This window comes from Nymphaea colorata, chromosome 1, assembly GCF_008831285.2.
Source record: "Nymphaea colorata isolate Beijing-Zhang1983 chromosome 1, ASM883128v2, whole genome shotgun sequence".
Lineage (NCBI taxonomy): Eukaryota > Viridiplantae > Streptophyta > Magnoliopsida > Nymphaeales > Nymphaeaceae > Nymphaea > Nymphaea colorata.
The window spans coordinates 7947243-7960799 of NC_045138.2; the positions used below are offsets into that span (position 1 = coordinate 7947243).

Here is a 13557-nt window from a genome sequence, read left to right on the forward strand (position 1 = left end):
AATTTGCATTTGACTCCAAATTCAAATCTGAAACACAAATCTGGTCCAAATATGATTTTTACGTTCATAATCCACATTTGACTTCGGTTGATTATTTGACTTTTGGGCCTGACCTGATAACAGAAACTTATTGGGCCAGACTGACGATTCGGTTGATAAATGTTCAACTTGACTTAAACTGACTTAATATATTTATATTTAAACCCCACCACTTTACATATATATTTTGTTTATTGATAGAATGGAATAAACACTCAGGAGACAGCGCCAGCTGCTTTGGCTTAACTCAAAAAGAAAGCATTAAGAGAAACATCAATAACACGTTAAGATTTTTTGAGAGACAGCTCTCGACAGCGGCTGGACAGTGGATACGATTTCATTCGGATATGACTATATTGTAAAAAAACAGAACGAGAGAGACAAATGGTGAGCGAGAGAGAGAGAGAGCACACAAGAGATTACGTGGTTCGGTCAAACTTGACCTACGTCCATGAAGTCTTTCCTTCTCTACAATTCTGAAAAGGGAATCCTCTCTTACAACCTTTAAATTTTAGAGAGGAAAGAATACTAAATAGAAATTTCAGGCTGGTTAAGATCCAAAAATCTTGGATCTTGTTTACAAATTTGAATTTCTTTTCCTTTGGAATAGATTTTGGCATCTTCATGTGTTGGAGCATTTGTTGCTTTCCTCTTTTCAGCGTCAATTGCATTTCTTCTATTGGCTTGAAATTCAAAATTTGATTTACCTTGCAAGGTTGGCAAGGATGTTGGATCGGCAACCCTATCTCTAACATATATTAGATAACGCTGCTCTTCCTCATTTTTGTCTCGCAAGTGCTTGGCGCTGTCAGTCATGGAACCATTCCCCAGTTTCATTCTGTGGTCAGACTTTGAACACCATAAGTGCTAACATTTCAAGTTTTTCTAAAGAATCACCAACCAAAGGGAGAAAAATCAGCACCCAACCCAAAAAAAAAAAAAAAAAAAAAAAAACACAGAAGCTAAACTTCGACTACATATCCAGGAGATGAGAGATCGCAATTGCCAAATTGAGATAAACATCAAGCCCGACAGCCTGCTAATTCAGTTAGCAGCAACCTAAGTTTTAAAAGAATTGATAAAGTTCTGACCACAAAACCGCAGACGAACTCTAAAATAACATAAATGTAGGACAGATACCCACATTAAAAAGATTGAGATTCATCGTTAGAAACAACCATTGTCCCTAAAAATCGAAAAAATGGAGACCTCCTAATTGAAATCCAGAGTCCAGCGTACCAGTAACAGAGTAGTTGTATTCAGGGGAAGCAAAAAAAAAGTTGTCGGCCACATGGATCTTCTTCCTGAAGCTTTCCACCACAGGTGGGAACTTCTTGCCCACTTCCAAATTTGTATTCGAGAAATGAAGGGGCTGAACGTCTATATGTTGCTCTCTCTCTCTCTCTCTCACTTCCGTGTGTGTGTGTGTGTGTGTGTGTGTGAGAGAGAGAGAGAGAGAGAGAGAGAGAGGAGACCGTTACAAGAAGAAGGACGAAGGAAACATTGCAATCAATGGAATTTTAAGGAAATGTGAACTATTTAAGATATGGAAAGATTACCGAAAATGCTCTAAACTCCTACGGAAGTAGATGCCTGTGCTTATTCTTGTTTCTCACAAGCAAATTTTAAACCAAATCAGCAGTATGCGGTAATGTCCAACAAGTGAATGCAAGACAAGTATTCTTGTAAGAACTTTAGATACCGTTTGATTGCAAATACAGATGTCCCTATTACACATGCCCTTAAAACATAAATTAATAAGAAGAATGAGTTTTTGTCCATTTGAACAAGTTATAATTTTGTCTACCGTTTGTTTGCTCGGATATAAAGATGAATAAACAATATGTTCATATCTTGCTTGACATTTGTTTAATCGCAGAAAAACGTTTAAAATATGTAATAGCTGTTGTGCATATCACACTCTTCAAATTTACAATCAATGAAAGAAAAGTCATGAAAAAACGTTTAAAAAACAAATGAGCCACTAAAAATACAAAATATTTCACTTTTCTCTCTCTACACTTACAGATGGCCTAAAATCCACAAACCAAAAAAAAACTAATAAAATATATAGAAAGCAAATGAGAACGAAAATACACAATGTATACATCTCAATTTTCCTTTTTTTTTTCTCTCTCTCTACACACGCAAGACAACCTAAAATATTCCACCTGGTGGAATATGAACCTAATAAAATATGTAAAAAAAAAAAGTAATCAAAAGATCAAACTACACATGCATGGACTCACTCTCCCTCTCTCTCTCTACATATAAAACCACCTAAAATCCACAAAGTTTATCTGGATTTTACTTTAAGCAAATCAGTTTGAAGTTCGAACCTCTCTACCGACCATCAGAATAACATGAAACAGACTTGATATTAATGACGACTAAATTATCGATTCCTGGTGACACCAATTAAAAAAAATTAGAAATTCTAATGTATACTTCGACTTGAGATGATCCAGTTAATAAATATCAATAAACAATTTATCACTTATACCGATTTCATCTTAGCTTGCAAAAAGCATTGGACAGGGAAGCAGCTGAGAATTCCAATTAAGAGCATCACGAATGACTGATGTTGACAAATCTGGATTTCCTATTAAAACTGCTAAAAAGAAAATGAGGATATGTAAAATATATATATATATATTCGATTAAGGAATCGAATCTGATTAGGCTTTAAGAATGACACCCATTTTATATGATTATTCTATAATCCCGTTACGATAAAGACTACATCTAACCCAAACACAATAAAATCTTTGGATGACACAAATATCGAATCAGAAAAAAAAAACACCAGTATCAACAACTTAACTTGGAAAAAGCTAAAAATACCACAGAAAAGAATAAAATTAAACAACCAGGAAAAGGAACAGCGTGTCTCACCAAATCAACGTTCTCATTCTTGATCTCCTCGAGAGATATCCCTTGATCGTTCCCCATCGTCTCGCTTAATTGGCTCCCTCCTGCGTTGTTTCGAGTCAGAAACTTCAACACTTCACCAGTCCACTAAAGCCCAACACTCATACTTCCCCAAAAACAGCGGGGAAAAAGAAAAGCAGATAAAGGGGCGAATTATAAGCAAAATTCTGATGAACCAGTATAAGCAAAACCACATGAATTGAAAACGCAAGATCAGCAGTCTCAAGAGAGTGCACTAGGAAAGCGATTGTTCCTGTTGACACGCTAGAATCAACTCTTAAACAAGGCTTCTGGTCCACTAGGAAAGCAGAATGAGAAGATCGATTTGGTGAGGTAAACAATGTTTAAGAGTTATAGTGGAGGTTGCCTTCCTATTTTTTTCTGATTCTGATCCGGTTATTTCTGTGCAGGCTTTGCTGAAGCTTGTTTCAGACTGTTCCTTGGCAGCCATGAATCCCAGAAACGATCTAGGACGGAATAAGATGATGAATGACAAGAAACTGAAGCAGAACTTCAACAAAAGATTACCTATTTCCACCATTTGTGGAGCAGATCCACGAGATTATCCGTGAGATTCACACGAACCGTATGAACGCAAGGTAAACAAAACAAGAACAGAAAGAAAAGCGATGGTTTTCCACCGTATTGTTCTTCTTTCTCAGGGCCGAGCCCTCAGCGGCTTTCGATGGCGAGACGTGATCTCGAGAAGCTTCGTGGTCGTCGTTGACAGACCCTCCCTCTCTGCTGCATTCCACTCTTCCTCTCCCGCCCTCCCTCGCAGTTGCTCTGGAGCGCTTAAGTAGGGCGGAGAAGAGAAGAGGCAAGGGAAGATGACATAAGTACATATCATCCGACGGAAGGAAAGATGATGGAAGCCTTCCAGCACATGGGGACACGTGGCAGCGTCTCCGATCCTCTCTCTCAAGGTTCATTATCCTATCAAGCAGCAGCTGAAGCACCGGCGCCCCTCTCATGGTCATGGCTAATGTGTTGGCAACCGCCCCGCCAGGCCATACAACTTGACTCTGCACTCTTCACCGCTAACCGACTCTAATAGTTTGGTTGCACTCTTCACCGCTAACCGACCCTCATACTGGGTGACATATACAAATCCGGTTAATGCCATCCAAGGGTGGGCATCGGGCCGGCTCGGCCCAGCCCAAAACGGCTCGCCGGGCTCGGGCTTGGGCTCGCCCTGATAGCCTGGGTCTCGGTTCAAGCCCGGCCTGTTTGAAAAGGTTTTGACCAACCTTTTCAAAAATTAAAAAATTAAAAAAGAGAAAAACTTTTCAAACAAAGAATCGATTATAATAGAAAAAAGGAAATGCGGCTTTTTATATTATTAAAAATGCCCAAGGGTATGATGCACTTTCAAGCTAGGATTAAATTTAACTACACTAAATAATATTGATATAAAATTAAATATCACATTGAAATAAACTGAAGGTAAACTATATGCATTTATTTTTAAAATCTAAATCTTTGGGATGCATATGTCTCCCGTGATTAAAAATTAAAACTCTATAACTAAAAACACCATAAATTGTTTGCACCATGAGACATCTCAAATGCTGGCATTGCAGCAAAGTTCATTGCCGTAATATTTTCTTTTTCAAATAACTAAAGATAAACTTGACGACGAGGTTTTCATATTATATCAAGCGGTTTTCATCTCACGGGTACCAATAGCTTCTTGTGGCGTTTAATTCAAAGTAGGAGACCAGCCTTATTGGTTGGTGGTAGCGAAGCAGTAGTGCGCTCTTCCCATTTACTATTTCTGAACGAGGGGGTCCAGGAGAAAGAGATAGCGCCGGTGGCCATCTTCATGTTGTTGATTTAAGTTTTCAAAGAGTAATATCACATGTTTTCATGTTGTTGTTGCATTTGACTCGAAACGCAAGAGGGAGCCAATTAAGCGAGACGGTGGGGAACGATCAAGGGATATCGCTGGAGGAGATCAAGAATGAGAATGTCGATCAGACAAGAAATCTCTTGCTCTATACAGTTCCATATGGTTCTCATATTCTAAGACAACTCACCTTTTCTCTCATCATTCCATGTTAAAAACCGGACACTGGATGGGGAAAAGAGTTGTTTTAACTATTTGAGTTGAGCTTGAGGAAATTCAAGGACGCTTCTTTCTCCCTTAATTTGGGGAGAATTTTAGCAGTAATTATAAACCCTAACTATATCCTCACTAAAAAAAAAAAAATTCCTATAATAGTAATGGCTGGTGTTGTAGTTCAACCAATAATGTATCCAACGTGTGCGTGTCGATTTGGTAAAACACGCCGTTCCTTTTTCTTGAATAATCTTCTTATACTGTACTCTAATGCAATGTTGTAAGAAGCCTATGCTTCTTACAAAAATAAACTGACTCAAGGCATTTAAAAAAAAAACTCCTTGAGGCAGGCCTGTGAGGCGCACGTGTCCCTGAAGTGTGCACCTCATTTGCTAGAGGCGTACGCCTCATTTGCGGTACGTTCAATGCTTGACGCATAGGCATCATGGATAGTTTAATTTTTTTAATTAAAAAATTTAAAATTAAATAAAAATTGTCAAACTTCACACATAGCCCTAATTAACCACGACTGTATCCCTAAATCCCTTATTTTCAATCCAAATCACCTGTGAAATTCAACCACTGCTGCTGCACGCTGTGAAATTGCTGGAGGCTGGAGCTGCTGCTGTTAGAAGTTTGGAGCCATCACCCAACGTCAGAAATCCTTTGCAGCTGTAAGTCTCTTTGAATCTTTTTCTCTCCATGGATGATATGTTCCTCTTTGAGTCTCTTTCGCTCTATGGCTGACACCAAACATAGGTCGCCACTTTTCTCTCGCTGTCTCAATCTCTGTCCATGGCTGGCGCTGGCCATGGCTACCCTCTCGCTCTCTTGCAGCCAAAGTTGTCGCTCTGCGTAGTGCATATGTTGCTGAGTGCAAACGGTGAAGAAATTTTACAATGAAAAGAGAATGGGTTTTCCGCCAAACAGCCCCTTCCTTATGGCTTTGTTGCAAAATGGTATATGAATTTGTGTGGTTTGCAAATTAGTACCGATCTTCATATCTTGGGTGTATTTCCTTCTTCTTTAAACTAGCTCTGTTTTTCCCTCTCTCCGCTTGGATTTTTTTTTTTTGGGGGTTTCAATTAAATTGTTGTATAGTGATTGTGTCTGAACGACGACAGTGCAGGATATACATTGTCAAGGGCATCAGTTGAGGGAAACTCCGGTGCCTCTTGGTTACCACTGAGCTTGAAATTTATCATTGAAAAGAAATTAAAGAATGTTGAAGGACGATGCTCTGGTGAAGTTGTTGTTAGTAGTATATGGGATCACTGTGCAAAGTCATTGAGGTTGGCTACTTATGTTTTAAGCCGAAAAGAGTTGTTTTTAACCATCAATGTAACGTTCAAAATTTTTTTTTTTTTTTGCCTTCTCTTCCCCATTTCTTGTATACGTCGCCCCCTTTCTTGTATACGTCACCAAGCGTTGGTCGTATTTGAGGGTTGCACGTTTGATGTTGTCTTTCTCTCTTTTGTAGCGTAATTTGTTTATGACATTGTGAAGCTTACGCTTCAATTAACGCCTCACCTCGCTTTCTTGTCTTTTACAACATTGCTCAAAGGCACTGGCAGAGCCATAAATGTCAAGATGAGGGACACTAATTCAAAACCTTTTAAGCACTTCATGGGCACTAATATAATCATAAGCAAATGATATAGAGATAAATTTACAGGACTGTGTAGGAAGTTGCCCACACAAACGGAACTTGTGGTTCGGCCGCTGCTTTGAGGAGTAACAATGGTCCACATAGGCATCTAAACCCTAACCCTGTTATTAGTATGTAGATACCGAAGTCTATACCGAAGTTTTTTTCACACCATCTAGTGAAACTCTTTAAACTTTTTAAGTGTTTCAGACTTTTCTTTAATGAAATAGACCCAAGTATATCTAAAAAAATCATCAATAAATGTGATAAAATACTACTTGCCTCCAATTGATGGGTCTAGTACTTTCTCGAATAAATCTGAATGCACAAGCTCGAATGACGTTTTAGCTCTATACTTTGATTCTTTGAATGGCTTTATGTGTGTCTTTCCTTATTTGACATCCTAGGCATACTTTGTCTATTTGTACCTCAAGATTTGGTAGGCAAATCAGCTATCTTTTATTTGACATCTCTCGCAGTTTGCTATATCCAACATGAGCGAGCCTCTCATGATAGATATCTGGAGTGTCATGCTTTCTTGTTTTGTCAATATATCATGTTTCTATTGACAAGATATATATTGATTCAACTTTTCTTCTTTTAAATATGGGAGTTCTGCAAACATATACGTTGCTATAAACTTTCACATCATTTGGGTCGAACACTACATAGTGACCTAAAGCTGTAAGTTGTGGCACAAACAACAAGTTTTTAGTCATTCCTAGAACATGATAAATGTTTCGTAAAATCTGATCTTTACCAAGGCTAGCTACAACCTCTGCTTCTCTAATATGCGCCTCTAAGAGCTTTGTGTTGTTAGTAGTAACAACAACTCGATTTCCATCATATTCTTTCATATTTATAAACTTGTTCTCACCACTAGTCATATGATTTGAGCATTTATAATCAATTATCTAATCAGTTTGATAATTGATCTTCTCTTCTTTTTCTTTTATAGGATTTATATGAGTAAAGTTATATCTTTCTAGTTTTATATCCTCTTTAACCTCCATTAAGTACAGAAACGAACTTTTATGTACAGTCATATTAGCTCCTTCATGTTGTTTACTTGTTGTGATTGCATTTCCTTCATTTATTTTGACTCTACAGTCACAAGCAAAATGACCCAATTTTTCACATCTAAAAAAAACTTATTTTTTGGTTTCCACTGCTATGTAGTTTTTCTTATCTTCTTTTTTATATTTTTCTCTTTCTTTTCGTCAATGTTCCTACTTGGAGACCTAGTGAATAGCTTAGCTCACCATCGTGGTCTCTGACCCTGACTAAACGAAGCTTCATCATTATTTACTTTGAGTGAAAGTCCAACCATTTGTTTCGCTAATGTTTTTTGATGGATCAAAAAATTCTCTAACTCCAACAAAGTTGGTTAAACTAGCCAGCCTTGAAAACCAATTATAAAATTAATAAATTCTGGACGAAGTCCACGAACAAGAATTCTCCGCATACAGGCCTCACTAATCTAGACTCAAAGTCAATTTGAGAAATCTCCTTACAAATGTTTTTAACCTTCATAAAATATTTTGCTACCAATATGTTTTCCCAAATGTAGCTAACTCATTTTCTAGCAGTTGTTGGCAGACATCATTAGCTCGAGAAAAGAGCACTGAAAAAGCATCTCATGCTTCTTTAAGAGTCTTAGCATCACGTAGATGCTCTAATAAACCCTTCTCAATTGTAATTTTTCCTACTTTGATCATCCATTTCTTTTTAGTTTTCTTGTCGACAGGAATATTTGTGTATGATTCCAGTACTGTATCCCATAATTCCTGTCCTAAAAAATATGACTCTTTGCAAGATTTTCAATAGCCATAATTGCTATTATTAAGCTTTTCAATAATAATTAATGCAACCGCTAACGCCGCCATAATTTCAAAATATAATTAGCCCAATTAATCTCATTATTAAACCAGCCCTTAGACTGAACCTCGCTCTGATACCAATTGTAGGCAGAAATGTGGGCCCCCGATGGAACTTAGATCCAAACCCGAATAATTTATGTGGATAAAAACCGGTAGAGTCTCGACGCCCAAAATAAATCACAATAATAAACTTGACAAAGAATACTTAATAATAACTAAACAACCAAATGAAAATAGATCACACAATGAGCTAAAGCCAAACAATTGATAATCTCAAAATGTAAACTACTTTATTCATCAAAATGAACATTACAAAACAAAACTAAGGAAACTCACCTGAGCTTACGTAGTGAACTTTCACACTCAAGCACTCACTTGAAAAGTGAGCACACAAGATCACTCAACTTGATTTTGTTTTTTTTTATACTTTACACAATGGCTAGTCACTCTTATTTATAGAGCTTCTTCTTCATATTTGAACGATTACTACGTCTATTTGGCAAAGGAGCTATGATGGAATGTGGTTGTAGACCATCAAACATCCAATCTTGGGTCATTATGTGAGTTTTTGTCTTGGTGAAGTCAACAAATAATAAATTAAAACCTAAATTATGAAAGAAAAATATTCGAAAGAATGAAAAAAATGAAAGACTTTAATATGAGAATAATAGGGAGAAAGAGAGAAAGAAAGAGATTTTGAAAATCACAAAATAAAAGATTTAAAAAGAGCAAGACATATGTATCTTTATAAATACTCATACGTATCAAAGTCCTCATTAGAGATGGTTCTTGCTTTTGCAAATCTTTTGAAAAACATATTTCAAATATTTGTATATGTGAACATAAAACCATAATTATTTTGTTTCTTATGAGAAAGTCTATTTCCTCCACTATTTGGTATAGAAGAAAATCAAATACATATAAAATGAGGAGCAACGTAACAAAGCACTCTTTGGGGTTCTTAATCCGGTGATTAAGAGATAAACTAAACGTCAAAATAATATGAAGGTGCATTTTAACATATACATATTTGTGAATGATTTTCCTGGGTTGGACAAATCTCAACTTTACAATCAACATAATAATGAATAAAAATTTCAATCTAAACACTCATTCTTACCATGCATGAGCATCATCTCAAACATAAGCAATGAGTAAAGCAATATAACAAGCATATTTTTAGAATAAATGAAGAAATTTGAATTTATTTCACCTTGATCATACTTCTGACGCACTCAAGAGTACTTCTCGATTCTAGATAAGAAATCTTTAGAGTTTTCTTAAACGACATTTAGGAGGTGGCAATAGGAAATGAGAAACAATGAAAACATGAGGATGACTACATACCTCGAATATGAATGATATTAGGAATGAGTCTCCTCTTTTGAATGATCATAGGATCGCCTCGGACGAAGCTACATGATGATGAAGGTATCCTCCTAAGAGATCTCCTGGTACTCCCTTGAAAAGTTTGAACTTGGAGAAGCCTGCTCCCAAGGTTGGAGAATAAGAAAAAGAGAGAAATAAAAAGAGAGCTAGGGGAAACTCTAGATTTTCAAGTGAGGAAGCACTAGAGGTTCTTCAAGAGTTACCTCATGGTCAATAGAGAAGATTGTCGGGGTATTTATGGAGAGTTTAGAGCCAAAATTAAAAGTTTAAATGTTTTTTAATTTAACAAGATTTTTATGTGAATTCCAAGTTTTTTTTTTTTTAAATAAGCTTTGACTAAGTGGACTTGGCCATTAGCCCTGCAGATGCCAATTTGGAGTGTAGGCAGGGCTAATGCCCACCCAATGGTACCTAAACCACCCCCAATGGGTGGTTTTGACAAGAAAGAGGACCTGCGCTATGCGCAAGCACAAGTTCGGTGGTGCCATGAGTGTGCTTGGTGGTGCCACGAGCGTACGCGGTGCATCGTGCATGGTCAGAGAGAGTCACACGTTGAGAAGTGGGCGATGCTCGAGCGCGGGCGAGCCCCATGGCAACGCGCTCGCGCGCGCACAGCGGTCGAGTGCTCGCGACGTGCACCGAGCAATGCTCAACGTAAGTTTAAAAGAAGAAGGGGGCGAAATTCCCACCTTATTGTCTCGTTTAGACCAATAAAAGGGAAGCATTGGCCTCTCGGGCTTCCAAGGGGTTCATTCCTAAAATAAAATAAGAAAAAACATAGAAATCATACTTTTAAATGTGTATTTAAAAAGGGTAAAATGATTTTTATTATAAACAGGGCCGACTCTTTTTTAAGTGATTACGAACTCGTTTTAGATCCGGATTAGGTTTGGTTGGTCGCCGACGCTTTCTAGTGAGTGGTTTAAACTCAAAGGTACTTTTTTGATAAAAAAAACTAAACAAAGAAAAGGTATGTGCATGCACGGGCGGCGCTTGATAGCATCAAATTTTGTCATTTTGATCTCAGCTTTGGATTTTAAATTTGAAATTTTTTATTTGAATCTCGACTTTGATTTTGGAACGAATTTGGATCCGAAAATTGGATTTTGGCTTTGAATCTCACCTCTAAAGTTGGGTTTTGAATTTAAATTTTGTGTTGGGGTTCGGACATGAGTTTAGAGATTCATTTTGGATCAAATGATCATGAATTTGTTTTGGGTCTAGGATTGAGCTTAAGGTTTAAAAAATTAAATGTAAATAACTGAGAATTTTGTTTGGATGAAAATAAAATGCACTCTTTTTCTAAAAAATTTGGGGTGATAACATTAATATTATACATAAATTATTAAATATCAATGCCATTATTAAATATCATTGCCATTTTTGTGGCATTTATTTAAAAAGTTAAAGCAGATGAAAATAACTTTTATTAATTAATTGTCCCGTATAGCTGGTTTAGTATTAACGATGTCATGTTGTCTTTGTATATTTTTAATTTTTAAATCAGCCTGAATTGCAAAAAATTTAGTGCCAAATATTTTCTAGATCTGCGGACGAAATGAACAACCAGTGGCAAAGCGAGAAATTTCGGCCAATGAGGTACAAACCTGTAAAACCATATGTAATAATGAGATGTTCACCAACATATAGTACTAGACATATTTACATATAAAAGATCTGCAAAAGGTAACACTGTCCCATGGGTCTGCCATTGGGTATGGTATTGTCACACACTTGTCATTGGTGGGGACATATATTATGGTCCCTCAATAGCATAATAGTCGAAAGCAATGTTACTAAAGTCGGTCTGAATATCAGTAACAAAATATTTTCTAGGTCCATGGACCAAAAGACAACTAGTGGCAAAGGTAGAAATTTTGAATAATGAGGAACAAATCTATAAAATTGTAAGTAATGAGGGGAAGTTAGCCAATGAAAGGATTTGCATAAGTTAAGGGTGCACAAGGAGGAAGCCAGAAAATTTTAAAAAAAATTTTAGTCCATCCATGTTCATAGGGCAATGACACCTACCGAGCCTGCCGGATGCTTACAATAATCTCAACAGTAGCGAAAATTTCCTGCCACATGTTTTTCTAGATCCATAGACCACAGAACAGAGAGCCGTCCTTTTCTCCTACATTATTGGTACCAAGTGGGTAGAAATATGGCCAACTGGTACTTTTTGACTTGGGGGTAAATTTTGTGAGAAATGAAGTTACATGTGGTAATATCCTCAAGGGGCTGGGCTTGGGTTGATAAGGGGTCAGTTTTAGTTCGACCTCGTGTGACAATCGAGCATGTTTTAACCTTTAGGATAACCAGAGAGATGGTAGTTACTGGATTCAGGTGTTAAAAGTAGTTTGTAATATGGTTATTGGTTAAAATGGATCAATGAACCTTCCAAGAAAAATTGTGGTTGTCTAATTTTTTAATTAGTTTTAAGTATTTTTTAAAATAGGAATAGGGATACAACTAATCAGATTCGGATATCCTGATAAAATGGGATAAGGAAAAAATTTTATCATGCCATAAAAAATTCAGATCAGGTTCGAATTTTATGAAATGATATCCGAGAATTTCTAGGTTGAAATTTAGTTTGAAATAAATGTCCAGTTAGATTAGGATTTGGATTCATCTTTGAATTCAGATTTCCTTTAAAATAGCATTTCCAAAATCAAATTTTAACATATCACGCTGTGGTTCAGATTCAGCCATGTATCAAGTCCGATCCATATCGAATTCGATTGTAAATAGAAAATGGTTGATCTCCATGCTCATAACATGGGAAGTCCTGTTATCAGTTTAATGTATAACTTGAGAATATTTATGTCATGTTATAAGGAATTTTTTTCAATACCATTTTTACCCTTACAAAGAAGGTCTTCAATTTAATCATAAGGGCATTTTAATATTCTGTAACACATAACATATATCCTGCTCCATGATTAATTAGGGCAGTTTGGCAACATTAACATTTTTTTACCATTTTATGAATCTGTTTTGAAAAAAAAATGAAGTAGATTTATTTCACACTTTAATTTGTTTTTCATGAATCTACTTTATTTGTTAGGTATTTTTATAAAACCATAACAAAATGTTTCTGTCACCAAACATCCTTAATTATTGTATGTACGCCTTGGGGAAGAGGCGATTGTGAGTATCCCATTCCACAAAATTGTATTAATGGTAAATTTATCAAAATTTTAAAATCAAAAATCATTTAATAAAATATATTCAAAATATTCAATAAAAAAGCACAAATATTGTCGGTGCCTTGGTTCGACCTGGTAATAATTAATAAATATCTTTAAAATATTCAACAAAGATGATTATCCTAAACGAGACATATAAAAGATGTTTGAGTGGATACCTGTCCAGCCAAAGGCCATCTCAGAAAGAACGAGAGCACAGGCAGCGGGCCCCACACTTGTCGTTGTTGAAAGTTTGACGCGTCGGAGTTTTAAGCAGATTTACAACAAATAAAAAAATAAAAAATGAAAAAAAGTTGTTTGGCATTTGGCATTAAAAAAACTGAAATAATAAAAAAATTGAATCAACATGTTTTTTTGTTTTTAACATTTAAAAAAAAAACGTGTTTTTTTTTAAGT

At 36.2% G+C, this 13557-nt stretch overlaps 1 long non-coding RNA gene across 1 annotated transcript; it reads right to left on the reverse strand.

Moving 5' to 3' along the window:
- Positions 1-466: 466 nt before the first annotated feature.
- LOC116249399 (uncharacterized) lies at positions 467-3789 on the reverse strand. Its single transcript, XR_004171173.2, has 3 exons — positions 3499-3789; positions 2935-3014; positions 467-924 (listed from the first exon to the last, which is right to left on the reverse strand). It is a non-coding gene; the product is annotated as an uncharacterized LOC116249399 (long non-coding RNA).
- Positions 3790-13557: the final 9768 nt, after the last annotated feature.